The sequence below is a fragment of the Neophocaena asiaeorientalis genome, unplaced genomic scaffold, assembly GCF_003031525.2.
Source record: "Neophocaena asiaeorientalis asiaeorientalis breed wild unplaced genomic scaffold, Neophocaena_asiaeorientalis_V1.1 scaffold51, whole genome shotgun sequence".
In the NCBI taxonomy this organism is placed as follows: Eukaryota; Metazoa; Chordata; class Mammalia; order Artiodactyla; family Phocoenidae; genus Neophocaena; species Neophocaena asiaeorientalis.
In genome coordinates, this window is record NW_020173335.1 from 3,262,141 (window position 1) to 3,283,545 (window position 21,405).

At 37.8% G+C, this 21,405-nt stretch overlaps 1 protein-coding gene across 3 annotated transcripts in view; it reads right to left on the minus strand.

The window, feature by feature from the left end:
- Positions 1-21,405, minus strand: part of GRIA2 (glutamate ionotropic receptor AMPA type subunit 2) — a 168,599-nt gene that overhangs the window by 86,217 nt on the left and 60,977 nt on the right. The window lies entirely within an intron of this gene.

Consider the following 21,405-nt stretch of genomic DNA (forward strand, 5'->3'; position numbering starts at 1 on the left):
CAACAAATAACACATGCCGGCAAGACATGGAGAATGGGGAACCCTCGTGTACTGTCGGTGGAAATGGAAATTGGTGCAGCCACTACGGAAAACATTATAGAGGTTCCTCAAAAAATTAAAAATAGAACTACCGTACAATCCAGCGACTCCACTTCTGGGTATTTTTCTGAAGAATAAAAAAACACTAATAATGTACCCCAATGTTCATAGCAGCATTACTCACAATAGCCAAGACATGGAAGCAACCTAAGTGCCCATCAACAGATGATGGGTAAAGAAGACGCAGTGTATGTACACAAGGGAATATTACTCAGGTATAAAAAGTAAAAAAGAAAAAACTCCTGGATGGACCTAAAGGACATTGTGCTAAGTGAAATCAGTCAGGTAGAGAAGGCAAGTCGTGTATGCTTTTATTTCTATGCGGATTCTAAAAAACGGACAAACAAAAAAGAATGAACATAACAAAACAGAAACGGAGTCATAAATACAGAGGACGAACAGATGGTCACCAGAGGGAAGGGGAGGGGGTGAGTGAAACAGGTGAGGGAGCTGGAGAGGGACAAACTTCCAGTTTCAGAATAAATCAGTCACGGGAATGAAACGTAGGTTGTGGGGAATACAGTCAATAATACTGTGTACGGTGACAAACAGTAACTAGACCTATCTTGGTGATCATTTTGTAATATACAGAAATAACAAATCATTATGTTGTGCCCCAGGAAATAACAGAGTGCTGCTGGTCACTTACACTTCAAAAACAATACTGATGTGTATAAAATGGATGACTAATAAGAACCTGCTGTATAAAAAAACAAATAACATAAAATTAAAAAAAAAAACCAACAAGCAAACTCATAGAAAAAGAGATCAGATCTGTAGTTATCAGAGGTGAAGGCTGGGGGAGAAGAAACTCGATGAAGGTAGTCAAAAGGTACGAAATTCCAGTTCTACGTGATAAATAAGTACTAGGGATGTAATGTACCACATGATAAATGTAATTAACACTGCTGAATGTTATATATGAGAGTAGTTAAGAAAGTAAACCCTAAGACTTCTCATCACAGAGAAAAATGTTTGAATTTTTCTTTTATTTTGTATCTATATGAGATGGATGTTCACTAAACTTATTGTGATAATCATTTCATGACGTATGTAAGTCAAATCATTATGCGTCATGCCTTAAACTTATACAGTGCTGTACGTCAATTATCACTCAATAAAACCGGAAGAAGAAAAAGAATATATACACATTCTTATTTAACAAGCCATGTAAGTATAAACATATTTTAGGACAGCCCCATAAAAAAAAATACAAGTAAAAATCATTAGTTATAAAGAACAAACTGCAATTACCTGGGATTTATACATATTCATAATAACTCATTCCTTGTATTATCTGGTATTTTTTAAAGGCTTTATCGTGCTAATAATGCTTTTATATACAAGATCGGCGCGCTCATGAAAAGTTCTAACGCTGACCAAAACCTCTTTATGAGAAGATGGATGCAGGGCTGGCACCACACACAGAAACATGTCACCCAAAAGGGACATCTCTCACCTTGAGAAACGCAGTCAAGGAGCAATTGTGTGAAGCTCAGAACTCCTACTTTTTTAATCTTTCCCACGGACTTAACTCATCCCATGTGTTCTACTCCATGCAACACAAAGAATATTATCAAAATACTTTGGCATAGAATCATCATTCTTTAAAAAAAAAAAGACAATATTTTATTTGGAAGTCCCCATCACTCCCACAATCCCTTGTTCTCTACCAGTACTTGTATTTCAGTGAAGGACCTTCTCCCAATCCCTCCGCCACAGTCAGACCATCACTAAGTCATGGTCATTCTAATACCTAAATATACTCAAAGGTGGTCCCCTTATTTCTCTCTCCATACCAACCATCCTAGTTCACTGATAGCATATACCATGTATCTTGGGCTTGCCCTGTGGCCTAGCATGGTACATGAACTCATATATTTCTTATGCTAACCCTCGAGGTAGGAAAGATTATTATTCCTAAATTACCGACAGGAAAATTGAAACATAGGGAGAGTAAGTGACTTACTCAAAGTCAGACAGCTAGTAAGAGATGCTGTATTCAAACCCAGACAGGCAGATTCAGAGTCCACACTCTTAACTAATGGATAATATTGTGTCCCTAACTCGGATTATTGGAATACCTACCCAACTTTCCTCCTTCATCCAATTATGCCCCTTCCATTCACTTCTCCACAATATAACCAGAATAATTTTTTGAAACACAAATTTGATCCTATCTCTCTGAGAAGTAAGGGTTACTTTGTCCAAGAATAATCCCTGCAATGCACAATACAGACCACACATGCCACAGCGCTTAAGACAACCAAGTCAGGTCAACCACATGTTTTGAGTTAATGAATAGCTGATATTTTTTAATCTCAAAGTTAATTTCCATCTAAAATATGAAAGTCAGCTCTCCAGTAACATAATCTAACAACCCAAAACATAATACCAGGCATCCTTGTAAATTTATTAAATCTCATTTAAAGGATAAGGCCAATACTATCATATTTCATTTTATTTTACTCACAAAAATAAATGGTCTATAGAAAAAGTAGATTTGTTTAATGAATAAGAGCATTGCTAAAATACATAGATTTGAATAGCTAATTGCAGACAATCAATAAATGATGGGTAATAATTTTTAATGACTATCGTGCGATATGAAATGAAAGGAAAGCCAGATTGGCCAGCTCTCTGAGTGGCCCTTATTCATCAGATGTTTCAATTTTCGTCTAAGTATTTATGTCTTCAACTCGCTTCTGCCTTCCTGACATAAGACGTTTCCTGGGATTTCTAGGTTATGTCTGTGTAATGGTCGACCGACATCTTTACTGACCATCTTCTGCAGAACAGACTAACATGGCTCAGGAAACAGCTGTACGTATTTCTTTACGTTTATCTAATACTTTAACATAAAGCAAAGATGAGATTCCCGACTTTTATTCATATTTATGTTTTTGTCCTCGTCTGAGGACAGATGTTGAGAACCACCTTTAATGTGTTTGACTCTGCTCATTCCTGACTTACATGAAAAATCCCTTTCACTGTTCAAACCCTTCTGGGCAAACTCCGCCGTGATTTCTTATTTTATGCACGGATGTATGCATCCTGACGTGCATATCTTAAATCTTAAGCTTGTTCAGAAATTGTTGACTCCATAGGACGTATAAAAATGAGAAGTTGCTCTAAAATTCTCTCTGGGTCTGTTTTATTTCATTTCCTGCAAAGTGTTGGCATGTCGTCTAAAAACTATAGGGATGTCAGGCAATATGATTTATGAATGAGACCTCCACATCCATCCTCAGTGAAATCGCCCGGTAAAGGAAGCCACTGTTTGAATACACAGTCTGAATAAGAAGCCATATCTTTCGTTTCCCATTTGTTCTAGACTCTGGAGTGAGCTGTCAAGGGGCCTCCTGGCTGTCGTGACCATCTGGAAACACCTGGCATTGGCCCAAGCATGGGCACGAGATGCACAAGACTTCATCAGAAATGACAATTCACCTAACGCAGAAGGCACCTTTTTGCATGCAGTTCAGCTAATTCTCCAATGACCATAATTGTGGAACCATGGCCATCCCCTCCTGACTATCCCAGCCACCTCTCAGCCTTTTCCCCTTGCCGTTTATCTCATCAGGGCACATATTCAATTGTCCACTTGCCTACAGTTTCTATTTTCCTAGATATCCGTCTCTGTGTCGCTTTACCACGCACACAATGAACAGCCATTTGGTCGGCATTGCTCACCTCCCCTGACCTCATGTCTGTCATTCTCCCTGTCCCCCCAAATGATAAGGATATCACTGCGTTTACACCCAGGACTCAGTCAGAATGCTGACCTGAGCTAAGGTGTTTTGCTTACCCAGTTTGCAGTGACCATCTCAGGATGAAAATCTGAGCGTTGTATTCCTAACACTCCATCCCCCAAGTATCAGCGGGTTCGCGTGCTAATACTGACCTTCTCCCCAATACAGCACAGATACAAGACCCTACTGACCTGAGACACAAGAACATTAGTTCTCTACTTTGAAACGACTCCTCCTTTAATTAGAAATGAAATTACTCTTTTTCATCTCTACCTTATTCTCCAGCAATACTCCAAAATTCAAAGTCATTTCCCTAACTTATATCCATCCTCAAAGAAGGAAGATTTACTGTCACTAACACTATCAATATTCAAATGATGTGTCATAGCTCTGGAAACAGTTTCAAAAGACAACTTTCTAAAATGAGTTAGATAATATCCCACCCCATATATCGTCACCTTGTTCTGTGTCACCTCTGGGGGCAGAGAGAAGGAGGAGAAAGCTCTCAGTTTCCCCTCTAGATTCATGGCCCTATGAAACACTATTAGAAATTTCTGAATGATGATGCTAATTAGTATTAGATTTGCATGCATGTCTTAAAACTCTAAGCTAAATGTAAGGCTGTTCTCACTGAGTACGACTTTAATTAACTATTTAATATCAACTTTGAGAAACTCAGCAAAGGCAGGTCCCTTTAAAAGATACTTTAGGGCAAACAGCAGAAATGACCATCTCCTGGGTGTAGACAACTGGTTGATTACTCCACGTTTTATTACAGGCCCAGGTGATAAAAGCCAATAACAACGCTGATGTGGTGCATCCAAGTCACATCTTTTTCTCTTGGGTCATTCTGCTTATTGGTGCTGCTAAGGTAGCATACTCCATACAGTCTGGAGAACCTTGCATGGTTATTTAGTAGAAAGAGAGAAGAACAGAGCCTGATGTATTTTTGTTTAACATTTTTTTATGTTTAGAAGTTGCCATTCACTGCTGTGAAACCCACAGTCTGCTTCATAAGCAGGAATGGCGCTTTGCAGTTTGTGCAAAGTCTTGTGAAAGCTTCATCACCAAGCAAACCTGAGCTCAAAATTTGGAGACCAAAGAAAATCTCTCTCGTCTTTCATCACACAACTTCTGGCATTATCTCCTTGTAAACAGTGACCCCAATTTTACTACTGAAATCTCCCTTAAGATCCCCTAGTCACTAAACCTAATAATTTTTTCTCAGATCTAGCTTTCTTGGCCTCTTTGAATTTATTAATCAAAAACTTGATTCTGTGTTTCCATACAATATTTAAAATTATTTGTTCTCGTTCTATGAAAAACGCCATGGGTATTTTGACAGATATTGCACTGAACCTACAGATTGCCTTGGGTAGTATGTTCATTTTAACAATATTAATTCTTCCAGTCCAAGAACACGATGTATCTTTCCATCTGTTTGTGTTGACTTCAATTTCTTTCATCAGTGTCATATAGTTTTTTGTGTACAGGTCTTTGACCTCCCTGGGTAGGTTTATTCTTAGGTATTTTATTCTTTTTGATGTGCTGGGTCTCAACATCACTAATCGTCAGGGAAATGCAGATCAAAACCACCATGAGATATCACCTCACACCTGTCAGAATGGCTCTCATTAAAAAGAATGCAAATAACAGGTATTGTTGAGGACGTGGAGAAAAGGGGACCCTCATACACTGTGGGTAAGAGTGTAAATTGGTGCAGCTGCTGTGGAAAACAACACGGAAGCTTCTCAAAAAAACTAAAAATAGAACTACCATATGATCCAGCAATTGCACTCCTATGTATATATTCAAAAAAAAAAACCAAACAAACAAAAACACTCATTCAAAAAGATACGTGCACCTTGTTCATAGCAGCACTACTCACAATTGCCAATATATGGAAGCAACTTAAGCGTCCATCAACAGATGAACGGATAAAGAAGCTGTGGTACATATATACAACGGGACATTACTCAGCCATAAAAAAATGAAATGTTGCCATTTGAAGCAACATAAATGGAATTGGAGGGCATTATGCTAAGTGAAATAAGTCAGACAGAGAAAGAGAAATACTGTATAATATCACTTATAGTGGAATCTAAAAATACAACAAACTAGTGAATGTAACAAAAAAGAAAGCGGCTCACAGATATAGAGAACAAACTAGTGTTTACCAGTGAGGAGAGGGGATGGTGGAGTAGCAATACAGGGGCAGGGGATTAAGAGGTACAAACTACTAGGTATAAAATAAACTACAGAGGATATTTTGTACAACATGGGAACTATAGCAAATATTCCATAATAACGACAAGTGGAGTATAACCTTAAAAAATTGTCAACGACTGTATTGTACTCCTGTAACTTATATAATACGTCCATCAACTGTACTTCAATTAAAAGAAAACTATCTGGCCAAAAAGAATAAAAAACAACTTGCTTCTAGAAATGCTCTCTCTTTCCACTGCTACTAGCAGTGCTCTCGTCCAATTCCTTCTCCACATGGCTACCAAGTAAAATGATATCACCTTGGTGCCCTTGCTCTCTCTATAATTACCTTCCACTCTTTTTCCCCCTATATCCCAAATTAAATCTATCCTTAGAGGTCTCATCCCTTTAAACAAGGTTAAGTTCAACTTTTTATGCATGCTTCCCAAACCTTCATATCACCTCTGTTGTCTCCCTTTATCTATTTATTTACTGAGCAACGTATACTGTAAACATTCAGCATGACAAGCACGGGGTTAAGTTTAGAAAATGCCACAGGATAGATATAGTACATTCTCTTTTTTAAAGTATAGTTGATTTACAATATTAGATTGCTTTCAGGTGTATAACATAGTGGTTCAACATGTTTATAGATTGTACTCCATGTAAAGTTATAAAACAATTGCTATATTTCCTTGAGCAGTACAATATATCCTTATTGCTTGTTTACTTTATACATAGTAGTTTGTGTCTCTTAATCCCACACACCCATCTTGGCTTCCACCCTTCCCTCTCCCCACTGGTAATCACTAGTTTGTTCTCTAAAACTGTGAGTCTGTTTCCATCTTATAATATGCATTCATTTGTTTTATCTTTTGGATTCCAAATATAAGTGATAACATACAGTATTTACCTTTCTCTGGCTGACTCATTTCACTAAACATAGTACCCTCTAGGTCCATCCATGTTGCTGCAAATGGCAATATTCCATCTTTTTTACGGCTGAGTAGTATTCCATTGTGCGTGTATATCTGTATCTCTCTCTATTCTGATATATAGATATATATACACCACTTCGTATTTATCCATTTGTCTGTTGATGGACACTTAGGATGCTTCCATATACTGGCTATTGTAAATAATGCTGCTATGAACATTGGGGTTCATCTATCTTTTCAAATTAGTGTTTTCGTTTTCTTTGGATATATACCCAGGAGTGGATCATATGGTAGCTCTATTTTTAGTATTTTGAGGACCCTCCATACTGTTCTCCATAGTGGCTGCAGCAATTTACATTCCCACCAACAGTGCAAGAGGGTTCTCTTTTCTCCACATCTTCACCAACATTTGTTATTTGTAGACTTTTCAAAGACAGACATCCTGGCAGGTGTGAGGTGATATCTTATTGTGGTTTGACTTGCATTTCCCCATTGATTAGTGATGTTAAACATCATTTCATGTGTCTATTGGCCATCTGTATGTCTTCTTCTGTATGTCTTCTGCCCATTTTATAAGGAGGTTGTTTGTTTTTTTGAGTTGTATGAGTTGTTTATATATTTTGGATATTAACCCCTATTCAGTCATATCATTTGCAAATATTTTCTCCCATTCTGTGTGTTGTCTTTTCATTTTGTTGATGGTTTATTTTGATGTGCAAAAGCATTTAAGTTTAATTAGGTCCCATTTGTTTATCTTTCCTATTGTTTCCTTTGCCTTGGAAGACAGATCCAAAAAATTATTGCTACTATTTGCATTAAAGATGTTCTGCCTATGTTTTTCTTCAAGGAGTTTTATGGTTTCAGGTATTGCAGTTTAACCTTTAATCCATTTGGGGTTTATTTTTGTATATGGCGTAACTTTTCTAATTTAATTCTTTTACATGTAGCTGTCCAGTTTTCCCAGCACCACTTATTGAAGAGACTGTCTATTCTCCATTGTATATTTCTGCCTTCTTTGTCATAGGTTAATTGACCATAGGTATGTGGGTTTATTGCTGGGCTCTCAACTCTGTTCCACTGATATACGGATCTGTTTTTGTGCAAGTACCATGCTGTTTTGGTTACTGTAGCTTTGTAGTATAGTCTGACATCAGGAAGCGTGATACCTCGAGCTTTGTTCTTTTTTTCTCAAGATTGCTTTGGCACTAGGGGTCTTCCAGATAAATTTTAGGACAATTTGCTCTAGTTTTCTAAAATATGACATGGGTATTTTGCTTGGGATTGCATTAAGTCTGTAGATTGCTTTGGATAGCATGGACATTTTAACAATATTAATTCTTGTAATCCAAGAGCAAGAAATATCTTTCCATTTCTTTGTATCATCTTCAATTTCCTTCATCAATGTTTTATAGTTTTCAGAGTATAGATCTTTCACCTCCTTGGTTAAGTTTATTCCTAAGTTTTTGAGGTTTTTTTTGATGTGATTTCAGTGGGATTGTGTTCATGCTTTCTCTTTCTGATAGTTCATTGCCAGTGTATAGATAAGCAACATATGTCTGTATATTAATCTTGTATCCTGCAGTTTTAATGAATTCATTTATTAGTTCTCATAGTGTTGGGGTGGAGACTTTAGGGTATTCTACATATAGTATTATATCATTTGCAAACAGAGACAGTTTTACTTCTTCCCTTCCCAATTGGATGCCTTTTATTTCTTTTTTTATCTGATTGCTGTGGCTAGGACTTCCAATACTATGTTAAGTAGAAGTAGTGAGAATGGGCATCTTTGTCTTGTTCCTGATTTTAGAGGAAAAGCTCTCAGTATTTCGCTGTTGAGTATGATGCTAGCTGTGCGTCTGTCATAAATGGCCTTTATTATGTTAAGATATGTTCTCTCTAACCCATTTGGATGAAAGTTTTTATTATGAATAGATGTTGAATTTTGTCAAATGCTTTTCCTGTGTCTATTGAAATGAACATGTGATTTTTATCCTTTATTTTGTTAAGGTGGTGTATCACATTGATTGATTTCTGGATATTAAACCATTCTTACATCCCTGGAATAAATTCCACATGATCATAGTGTATGGTCTTTTTTTATATATTGTTTAAGTGTGGTTTGCTAATATTTTGTTCAGGATTTTTACATCTATATTCATTAGAGACGTTGGCCTGTAATTTTTTTTGTAGTGTTTTTGTCTGGTTTTAGTATCAGGGTAAATTAATGGTGACCTCATAGAATGAATTTGGGAGTGCTCCATCCTCTTGAATTTTTTGTAGTAGTTTGAAATAGATAGGTATTAGCTTTTCTTTATATATTTGGTAGAATTCCCACTGTGAAGCCATTTAGTCCTGGACTTTTGTTGGCCTGGAGTATTTTTTTAACTACAAATTCAATTTCACTACTAGTGATCAGTCTGTGTAGGTTACCTATTTCTTCCTGATTCAGTCTTGGAAGATTGCATGTTTCTAGAAATTTGCCCGTTTCTTCTATGTTGTCCAATTTGTTGGCATATAACTGTACAGAGTATTCTCAGGGTTTTTTGTATCTCTGTGATATTAGCTGCTATTTCTCCTCTTTCATTTCTTATTTTGTTTACTTTGGTGCTCTTTTTCTCTTCATGACCCAGGCTAAAGGCTTATTAATTTTGTATATCTGAAAAAGAAAACAAAAACAAACAAACAAAAACTCTTTGATTCATTTCTAGTGTTTGCTTTTTTTTTGTCTCTATTTCATTTATTTCCTGTCTGATCTTTATTATTTCCTCCCTTATTCTGACTTTGGGCATTTATTGCTCTTCTTTTTGTAATTCCTTTAGATGGTAGATTAGGTTGTTTATTTGAGATTTTTCTTGTTTCTTAAATTAGGCCTACATCACTATAAACTTCCCTCTTAGAAATGCTTTCACTGCATACCCTAGATTTTGTGATGTGTTTACATTTTCATTTGCCTCAAGGTATTTTCTGATCTCCTTTGATTTCTCCATTGATCCATTGATTTTTTTTTTTTTGGTGGTACGCGGGCCTCTCACTGTTGTGGCCTCTCCCACTGCAGAGCACAGGCTCCGGACACGCAGGCTCAGCAGCCATGGCTCAAGGGCCCAGCCGCTCCGTGGCACGTGGGATCCTCCTGGACCGGGGCACGAACCTGTGTCCCCTGCATTGGCAGGCGGACTCCCAACCACTGTGCCACCAGGGAAGCCCAGTAGGTATATTTCTGATGTGTCTGTGGGAGGAGTTGATCTCCACGTCCTCCCACCCCTTCTGCCATCTTGATCTCAACCTCATATAGTACAGCCTTAGCTGGAGTTGACAGCTTAACTTCAACCCCTCACCCTCCCGTGCCACCCACTGGAGAACTTCTAACTCTATATCATTCCAACTAATTCCATACAAAAAGGAAATAAAACCCTGAAAACATTATCCTACAAACCATGTCTTCGTATTGATTTTTTTTTTCCTTTCTGCTCATGGCACCATAACACTTGCCATCACTGATTTTTGATATTTCAGAATAATTAATTCATTACTGCCCTTGTCCTGATCATGGAGTCTATAGCCATCTCTGTTTTGTGCTATGACACTCATTCCACATTAATCACGTGTTTTTAAGAACCTCCAAGGTTACTGTTCTGGGTATGGGGAGACAGCTTTTAAGCGTGCCAGGTAAGGTCTCTACTTATATGCAGCTTGTGTGGTACACTTCTTAAGTGTCTCTTGCACCCGTGCCTTCATTTTCTTTCTCTTGGTTTCTTCCCCACTTCCTCTATCACCTTCCTGCAATTCATGCTCTTGTTGTACGAGTCTTCCTGAAACACCACATAAAAGGCGTTCTTCCAGGATCATCTTCAAACTGTTTTCCTTCTTTTTTTTACATTCTATCTCTTAATGGTCTCATCTTAAAGGCCAAATTCCATTTTCCTGTGCAAATGTTTCCCAAACCTGAACCACTACAATTGTCTCCCTTTATCTATTTATTTACTGAGAAAAGATATACTGTAAATGTACTGTATATTATTATGTAGCAAGTATACTACATATACTGTGTGTGTATATAGTACAAATACATACTGTAAATATACTGCATATGATTAATTTTTTTTTAATGCATTTACTTATTTATTTTTGGCTGCTTTGGGTCTTCGTTGCTGAGCGTGGGCTTTCTCTCGTTGCGGTGAGCAGGGGCTACTCTTTGTTGCAGTGTGTGGGCTCTAGGCACGCGGGCTCAGTAGTTGTGGCTCATGGGCTCTAGAGCGCAGGCTCAGTAGTTGTAGTGCACAGGCTTCGTTGCTCCACGGCATATGGGATTTTCCCGGACCAGGGCTCAAACCTGTGTCCCCTGCATTGGCAGGCGGATTCTCAACTACTGCAAGGAAGCCCCTATGATTAATTTTTAAATCATGTATTTTAATGATCATTTCATATTTATTTCTTTGCTAATATGATTTTTAATTATAATGATTAATTCTTTTAACACCTCAAGTGTGAGTTTTCTAGAACAAAAAAAGAAACAGGGGAAAGAAATGCATAAAATATCACAGTTTTACATTGTTTAAAATCCTATAACTTTGATCTCAAATGTTAAATATCATAGAAAAGTTATTATTCTGTATCCAAGGATCTTGGGCTTTGACCTTAGATGGAGCAGTTGTAGTAGTGAAAACTGACAATAACCAGGGGTTGGATCCTGCTTTGCTGTTATCCAGTTTGACTCACTTGGGCAAGTTACATATTTCACTCTGTCTCAGCTCAGCCAACTGTAAAGGAAGATAATAATGTTACCCACCTATTTAATTTGGGATGGGGCTGCATGAAAGAAAAAATAAGCTCCAACAGTGCCCTTGAACTCTGGGCTAACTGAAAGCAGAGAACGAAGTGTTATTTATCTCTAACTGCATAGCCTGTCCCGTATTTGGCACAGATGAGGTACTTGGCAAATGTCATGTAATAAAACAGCAATTCTTCCAAGAAAAGTATCCTTCTTACCATCAACCAAATATGATTTTCCCTGAATCGTATCACCATCAGCACTCTGCCCTTACCTCCGTTATGGCGTGAAACACAGTATATTTGAGTGTGTGTATGTGGCGGGGGGCAGGGTCGGTGATCTGTGAGCTTCTTGAGAGTAGTGGTCAGTGTGAGAACAGGGTAAGAACACCCGACGCAGAAGCCCAGCTCCATCCTTCTCTAGTCACCCAGTGGAAGAGACACTGAGCCTGTGCCCGAGGTCCCTCATCTAGTGAATGAGGATGTTGATTCCTATCCTGCCTTCCTTGCAGGGATTCTTGAAAGTTTAAATTCGATAATACAGCGAGAAGTGCTGGGCAAAATATAAATCATTAAATAAATAGGTTAATGACAACAAATCCAACCATAATGATTTGTGTATCCTCTGCAATACCCAATTCAGGAATTCTCACAATTATGTTATCAGATATTTGTTGAATGAATGTATGATCTCAACTAACTGTATAACAAAGATATAAAACAGTTTTTATAATGAAATTTCATTTCTGGGGTATTTCTGAAACACTGGGGTATTTATGAAATCATAACAATATTTTCTTCCTCAACCATCAGACTGCAAGAAATTTAGCCTATCATTTCCTATAACAGGAAAAAAAAAACACCACAAGTATGAGTGTGAGAAGACAATCTTTGGAATCTTTGTGAAATTTAATTATTTTAAACTTTCAAAATACATTTTATATGTGAAGAAGTTCTACCAAGTGAGGTGATGTTACCAGCCTGAAAAAATACGTAGTGCAGGATACAACTAAAAATGTAGACGAAAGAAGTGAACTTCTTTGTCTTGGACAGACATCCAGTAACATATTTTGCACTTGAAAATATCCTCAGGGATTCTCACAATCTCGAATTTCTTACTTATATAATGCAATGGAATTGTTCAAGCCTGAAAACTTATCGTAAGCAACATTTAATCCTTAAAAAAATGCAACTGTTGGAACATATGGGATTTGGAACATTTGGTTTCCATATAAAAATTTGGGAGGATGTGAAAAACAGAACTGTCATTCTCTCATTCTTGGAAAATGTAAGTAAATCAATACCCCGTTCTCATAATGAAATGCAGTAAAACTATATACTCTCTATTAGAGGCTATTATTTAAAAGTTTACATATCTACTGAGGCACCTTCTTTTCCCAACAAGTGACAGACGGATTCCACTCTCAGCATCTCTCCTAAAACGCTCCTCTCCTTAAAAGCCGACCCTCTGCTCGTCCACTCCTGTCTCCCAGAGGCCAGCACAGTTCCTGGCAAAGACGCGCAGTTTGCAGGGAGTGCCTGAAACACTCACTGATTCAAAGGCAATGCGAAGAATAATAAACACGCACCACGACATCTTCGATAAATCACCTTGCTGACGACTCCCCCTAGAGCCCTGCCACAAATCGTTACTGAGAGATCACTTCTCCTTTGCATGCATTTTTTATCCCATTTTTCCTACAGATACCAAATGGGATGCAGCAGCCTCACTCAGTAACAGAGAACTAGGAAGTTGTGATAACACATTTTTCTTCCCCTCTAACAAACATTTACCTTTCCTGACCTGCGTGCCATGTTTGCTGAATGGGGTGAAATGTCACAAGTTTACTGCTGTAGCCCACATTATATGCCGCTTGAAAGAAAGCTATAAGATTTATTCTGGCTTCATCCATCGTCTTGAGAAAGCGGACAACAGGAGAACTGGCAGCTATAGGCAATAACTCGCAAGTGGATTTTAACGATGGGCTCTGGACGCGTAAATGGAAGAGAATCACCTCTGCTTAGGTAACACGCTGTTTCACAAAAGGTAGTACCATTCTTCAACCCCTGGACGTGTATATCCTCCTCATAAATACACATAGTTCTATCCTCTGAAAGTCCTTGCCTGACTTAAGCTCTGGGTAAGTTATGGGCACTGCATGCCCTGATCCGACTTGAGTGTGGTGGGTAAAGGGTGCCAGCCGCAATGTCTGGAGGCCTGGCTTCCAAATCCAGTGATGACACCAGCCAGCTCTGTGCTTCTGGAAGACTGCAGCTGTCAAACGTCTCGGTGCCCTCAGAGGTCTTCTGGAGCTCAAACTTGGGCCCGTGTGGCCAAACTTCAAAGAGGGAAATTATACAACATGTCAGGTGATGTGCGTTTATTACTCATTACATCCTTACTCGTGGAAAATGAGTGTGGGAGATGCAATACATTTTCTCAGACGGATTCTACCATTTTCTGCATGTTTCATTAGTCGTTTTCCTTTTTCTCTTCCTTCTTTTTAAAGTTTTCTCCTTTCCACTTGTCAGCTTTCCTCTTCTTTTTACTTTTTTTAACTTTTCTACTTCATGTTTATCTGTACGTTTAGCGTACCAGGGACATCCTCAGCTCCACAGCCACTCTTGATCGTGATGGTTGAAAAAATTCTACTACCTGATTGCAATTTAAATTGTACAAAATCGAAGGACCTTATTTTTACCAGATACAGACTTGATGATATTTCAGCGCAAATAAACACGTTGACTTTTGTGATCAAAACCTATGTTTAAAAATATGATTGAAAAATAATTGAATATAAACACTTCTTAAAAATTGAAAATTTTTTTAATTGAAAAATGAGAAGATTTCTACTTAATTTTTTTGAGTCACGTGACAAAAAATGCCTGCGCTTTATCGTCTTATTTGTCTGCACGCTCTCACATTGGATCTGATACCCCTCTTGGCTGTGAATGGCTCAGAGTTTCTGAGGCTTTCATGAACATTCTCGCTCAGCTTATTTGTTGGTAAGCAACAGGATTTCTACCTATAATGCCTCAGCACTTATGCATTAACCCATGTACGTTTATAGTAAGTCCCCTACGTACGACCGAGTTCCGTTCCGAGAGCACGTTCATAAGTCCAATTTGTTCGTAAATCCAACCAAGTTAGCCTAGGTACCCAACTAACACAGTCGGCTATCTAGTACTGTACTGGAATAGGTTTACAATACTTTTCACACAAATAATACACAAAAAACAACACGAAAAATAGAAACATTTTTAATCTTACAGGACAGCACCTTGAAAAGTACAGCAGTACAGCACAACAGTGGCATCCAGGGCTGGCATCGAGTGAACAGGCAGGAAGAGTTACTGACTGGAGGAGGGAGAATAGGTGGGAGATGGTAGAGCTGAAGAATCGTCAGCAACAGGAGACGGAGGGCAAGCTGCAATGTCACTCACACCTGACGCTGATGGCACAGGTTCTGGTTCCTTGCTGGATTCAATTCTGTCTACCCTCTTGAAAAAACGATCCAGTGATGTCTGGGTAGTAGCTCTTTTTTTCTCATCATAGATAACATGGTAGCCCTGGATTGCATGCGGAACAGATGCTGCGACCTTCGTGAACCGTTCTACCTTCAGGTCCTGTGCCTCAAAAACTAACAGTGCCTCCTCAAATAAAGAAAATCCCCTGCCATTTCCTGCGTCGTGAATCTCTTCGGTTCTTCAGTTACTTCTTCTTCCTCTCGGCTCTCTTCATCCTTTCTCTGGGCCCCCAATTCCTGGCACTTTTTACCAGTACCAGCTACATCACCGCTGCTTTTACACTTGCTTCCAGACATCCTGATCTTGAAATAAAGATACTGTGCTACTGTACTGTATACAGTCCTGTGCAGTAAAGTACACAAAGGCACAACCACTTGTAGAGGATGCATGCACGTGACAATGTACGCCAGACACGTGAACTAACTTACGTGACTGGACGTGCAAACGCACGTTCACATCTTTGAAAGTTCTCAACTTGAAGGTTCGTATGTAGGGAACTTACTGTATTAGAAGAGGAAACATTTTGGAACATCATATAATGAGCAATTTTATAAATGTACTAAGAAACACTCTGAAAATCCCCACAGTGCTAAGTCTCTGGAGGAATTAACGTCCGCACAGTGGACTCACTTTCAGTGCATTGGTCCTGGCACAATTAGGACCTAGGCCTTGGTGAGTAAGCATGGCATTTGGCTCTGATGGTGTGCAAAGGGTCTACCTGCTTCACTGATACACCCCCATCGATAAGAGGAACAAGGATAGAGATGATGGTGTGAAGAGTTCCCTCGAGAAAGGATTAGTAACTTACTGATGTTCTGGCCCTCCGATTTCTCTTTTTTTAACTTTTATTTTATATTGGACTACGGCTGATTTACAGTGTTGGGTTAGTTTCAGGTGCACAGCAAAGTGAATCAGTTATACATACATAGGTATCTATTCTTTTACAAATCTTTTCCCCGTAAGGTTATTACAGAGTATTGAGCAGAGTTCCCAGGGCTATACAGTAGGTCCTTGTTGGTTATCTTTTTAAAATGTAGCAGTGTGTGGATGTCAATCCCAAACTCCCAATCTATCCATTTATCTTAATAACATAAATGAAATGTGTGTAACTCAAAACCAGCAAGAATAAACTCACACAAATTTGAAAAGTATATTCATTAAAAGGTTATCATTTCCCTTCACTCTCTACGTTTCCCAGAAGCAGCCCCTGCTGGAAGCCATTTGGCTGGTACACGTCCACACTTGTAGTTCCAATTAGAGTTTATTTTGTTTGTTTGTTTCAGTTTGTTTTTGATTAATGAGATCAAAGGGCAACTGTCTTGTGACTTGCTTTGACATTTGACAGAGAAATTGCCGTGCTGGTAGAGACTTGGTTCATTCTTTTAAACCACTATTTAGTATTCCCTGGCTTGGATGTACCATCATTTCATTAACATTCCCTAACTTGGTATACATAGACTGTCATGAATTTTCGCTACTGCAAACAAGCCTGCAGCAAACATGTCAGTACGTGCAACTTTGTGCACTTGTGCTAGTATTTCTGCAGAACAGACTATTAAAATTGGAAATGCTTGCTTGAAGGTAATACTGGGTAAAATGTTCTTGCTATCAAATTATCACCCAAATATAGTGTACCAATTCACACCCCATCAAAATAAGATCAATTCCTTTTTTTTTTTCTTTTTGGTGTTCTTCACTCAGAGTGGATATGTTTCACCTTTTAACTTTTACTAACGGAATGCATAAAAATAGCATTTCATTGTCGCTTTAATAGTGACAACTTATATTTTTGTACACTTGTGGTAGAAGGCATGACTCAAGGTTTTTTTTCATGTATTAACTCTCTGAAAATTCAGAATATCCTAATGTATCCTCATTTTACAGATGACAAAACTTGAAAATAAGTAATTTTCTAAGATAACACCTCTAGAAAATGATAGAGGGGGTGTCAAACCCAAGCAGCCTGACCTCAGAGCTTGTACTTTTAGCCAATGTACTTCTTACTGGTAAACAGAAAAATGTGGGTTTCCATCATTATTTGTAAGAAAGTGCATCTATTTTTATATTTTCCTTTCTTAACTATTCCTATATTTTGCACATTTTTTCCTATTAGCTTGCCATTTAAATTTTATGTTTAATCCTCTTTATATGTTAAGTTCATAGTTTTTCTTCCTTTTCCTTTCATCTTTCACTTTGTTTATAATGACATTTGTAACCAAATTCTCAGTCTTTTCTTTGATGACTCCTAGATTTTGTGTCTTGTGTAGTAAGGATTTCTCATCCTAAGATTTTTCAAAATATTTTTTATCTTTGATTTCATAATTATCCTTTTTATAATAAATTCTTCTAATATGAATATCTGGATTTTATACAAGGGAGAACTCCAACTTTGTTTCCACATAAATATTCAATTTTCCAAACTCTTTAATTTAATCATTTATTTCCTCTTAATTTTAATTTTTTGTCATTTTATTTTTGTTTGAATTTTATTTATTTTTTTTATACAGCAGGTTCTTATTAGTCAACCATTTTATACATATTAGTGTATACATGTCAATCCCAATCTCCCAGTTCATCCCACAACCACCACCCCCAGCTGCTTTCCCCCCTTGGTGTCCATACGCTTGTTATCTACTTTTATCATACTCTAAGCTTCTCTATGTGCTGAGGTCCATTTCTGAAGACAAAAACACATGTTTTAATTATGATACCTTTTTGGAAATTACTATCGCTTTCAATGTTATTTTGCAAAGCTTTCCTACCTATTGATTTATATTTTTTTTTCCCAAATTTTGGTTAGGCTTGGATTGAAATGCAAATTAACTGGCAAAGATGAACATTTAAAACATTAACTTTGGGCTTCCCTGGTGGCGCAGTGGTTGAGAGTCCGCCTGCCAATGCAGGGGATGCGGGTTCTTGCCCCGGTCTGGGAAGATCCCACATGCCGCGGAGTGGCTGGGCCCGTGAGCCATGGCCGCTGGGCCTGTAAGATGAACATTTAAAACATTAACTTTATAGCCAACCTCAAGTGACTCAGAACTGTTTATGCTTTTCAGTAAAGTTTTACAGTTTTATTCATACCTTACATACTTCCTATTAGGTTTATCCCTAGTTACTTTGTAACTTTATTATCACTATTGTTCTCAGAATTTTGTTCTTCATAGTTTATATTTTAGGTATTACTAGTGGCCTGAAAAATCTATTGACTTTAAAACGACACCTTTATATCTAGTGATATTATTGAACTCTCTAAACAAAAGTTCTGTGAGCTTTTGTTTGATTCTCTTGGATTCTTCTATGTGGAAAAAACATTTTGGGGTAAAAATTTTACTCAACTCACCTTTGGGCCATTCTACTTGGAGAAATCATTTCTCCTTAGTTTGTATTTCTATTATATTTCTTAAAATAATAATAAATTGAAAAGTATACCATTAATCAGGTTTCCATGCAATGAAAATTGAGTGAGAATTTGAATAACTATCTGGTATATTTGATCAATGTATATAATTAAACTCTTTTATACAGTCCATAATTCTTCCTTTCCCATAATATAATGGCTTTATAAAAGCCTCTATTTTGTGTGAATAACTGTTTCACCTTTCCACTTCACTTTACTGTATGGTCCATAGAGAATGAAAAAAACTTGGAGGAAATATAATGCAAGTTACATAGCATCAATATTTAGTCATTATCAATATGGTTCTATAGTTATCCATACCTTAGTCCCAGCACACCATAGGTGCAACAAGGCAAAGGAAAAAATAATTGGCCAAGCAATAAATCTCCACTAGTAAAGGCCAGAAGATGAAGTAAAACTATTCAGAGGGATGAAAGGAAGTGGACAACAAATGAAGAGCTGAGAAGAGGCATTTTGGAAGAGAGCACGAGAGCTCAGTGTAAGTTAGTGTGGCCATAACTATTTAATTTCTATGAAAGATGAAGCTGAAAAATAGAAATGGTAGCTAACTGCAAGGAAAATATTAATATTGTACATATCTTGTGCTTTACAGCATAAGTTATTTCAGCTGTATATGATTACTGAAAACAGGCACATATGAATTCAGTTAGTCTTCATCTCAAAGATATCTCAATGAGTGGATGCCTTGCTCTAGAGCACATGTGCAACTCTGTACCTAAATCACAGCATAAACAGAAGACTGGCAGTTTTTAGGTGGCTAAATTGAATGCAAATGGTGAAAACACAAAGCAGAAGCAAAAATCTCTACTGAAATGTGAACTACTCAGTTTGTCTGCTGGTCTTTTCCAGAGCTCCTGGAGAGTGACCAGACCCCTAGCGGATTATGCTGGGGAAGCAAACAAGCTTGGGAGAACAGAACTCCTCCAATAGTTTCTCAAGGAACCAAAGAGTATGTTCTGCGTTCAGAACGTGTCAAAAACAAAGCTACAGTGTATTCATACTTCAGTAAGGATGACAATGGCTCTTTCATCAATGGGAACAGTACAAAGTAAGTATTAGCACCAAACTGAAGAAAACTAAGGCATACCCTCTGAACCAGTATATACACAAACCCGCTAGCCTATGCCTGTGAAATTGTTCTTTCGGGGGTATTACCGGCAGAGAGCAATGATGTATGCAGCCAAGGCTGGTGTTTTATGAACGCTAGTCTTACAGAGCATCGAAGACGATATGAATATTGATGAAGCAGCTACACATGTACGTAAATATAACTTTCTTTTACCCAACACACTTCATGCTCTCAGAGAATCACAAACAGGCATAGGAACAAATGCAATCACATGCTAATTTCATAAAACGTGGCCAAATTATCTGCAAAATTATATAGTATTTTTCATAAAATGAAATTTCCCTTAAGGTAAATTGCTATACGGTGTGTTATCATTACATCATTCTATAACCAGAATCTACACTTTAATTGTGGCAAAAAGGAAAAGCTTGGAAATAAGTACAGTGAGCCTGATCTCTCTTTGAAGTAATAGCTAAAACTTAGCCAAAATATGAAATGCCAGGAACTCTTCTTAGGGATGACTCTACCAAGTCATTTAATCCTCCCAACAACCAACAACTGACAGGCAGTGAAGTTAAGCTTCCCAAGTTCATACAGCCAGTGGTTGTGGAGCCAGAACGTGAGCCCAAATTGTTTGAAACTGAACAGAAAATGTCACTCAAGAAACCTTGGGAGGGTTTGTAAATAAGTTCATTTGTATCATTTTTTTCTTAGATTCCACATATAAGTGATATCACATGATATCTGTCTTTGTCTGACTTACTTCACTTTGTATGATAATCTCTAGGTCCATTCATGTTGCTGCAAGTGACATTATTTCATTCTTGTTTATGGCTGAGTAATATTCCATTGTATATATGTACCTCATCTTCTTTATCCATTCCTCTGTCAATGGACATTTTAGTTGCTTCCATCTCCTGGCTACTGTAAATAGTGCTGCTATGAACATTGGGGTTGCATGTATCTTTTCAAACTATAGCTTTCTCCAGATATATGCCCAAGAGTGGGATTGCTGGATCATATGGTAATTCTATTTTTAGTCTTTTAAGGAACCTCCACACCGTTCTCTATAGTGGCTGCACCAATTTACATTCCCACCAACAGCAGTGTAGGAGGGTTCCTTTTCCTCCACACCACAGAAAGAGACTCACAGACACAGCAAACAAACTTATGGTTACCAAAGGGGAGAAGGGGGTTAAATTAGGAGTTGGGGGGTCACAGATACACACTACTATATATAAAATAGAAAACCAGGACCTACTGTATAGCACAGGGAACTCTACTCAATATCTTGTAATAACCTATAAGGGAAAAGAATCTGAAAAAGAATATATATATAGCTGAATCACTGTGCTGTACAACTGAAACTAACACGACATTGTAAATCAACTATACTTAAATTTTAAAAATTTAATTAGGGACTTCCCAGGTGGTCCAGTGGCTGAGACTCCGTGCTCCCAATGCAGGCAGCCCGGGTTCGATCCCTGGTCAGGGAACTAGATCCCACATGCTGCAACTAAGAGTTCACATGCCGCAACTAAAGATCCCACACGCGTCAGTGAAGATCCCACATGCCGCAACTAAGACCCGGCACAGCCAAATAAATAAATAAATGTTCTTTAAAAA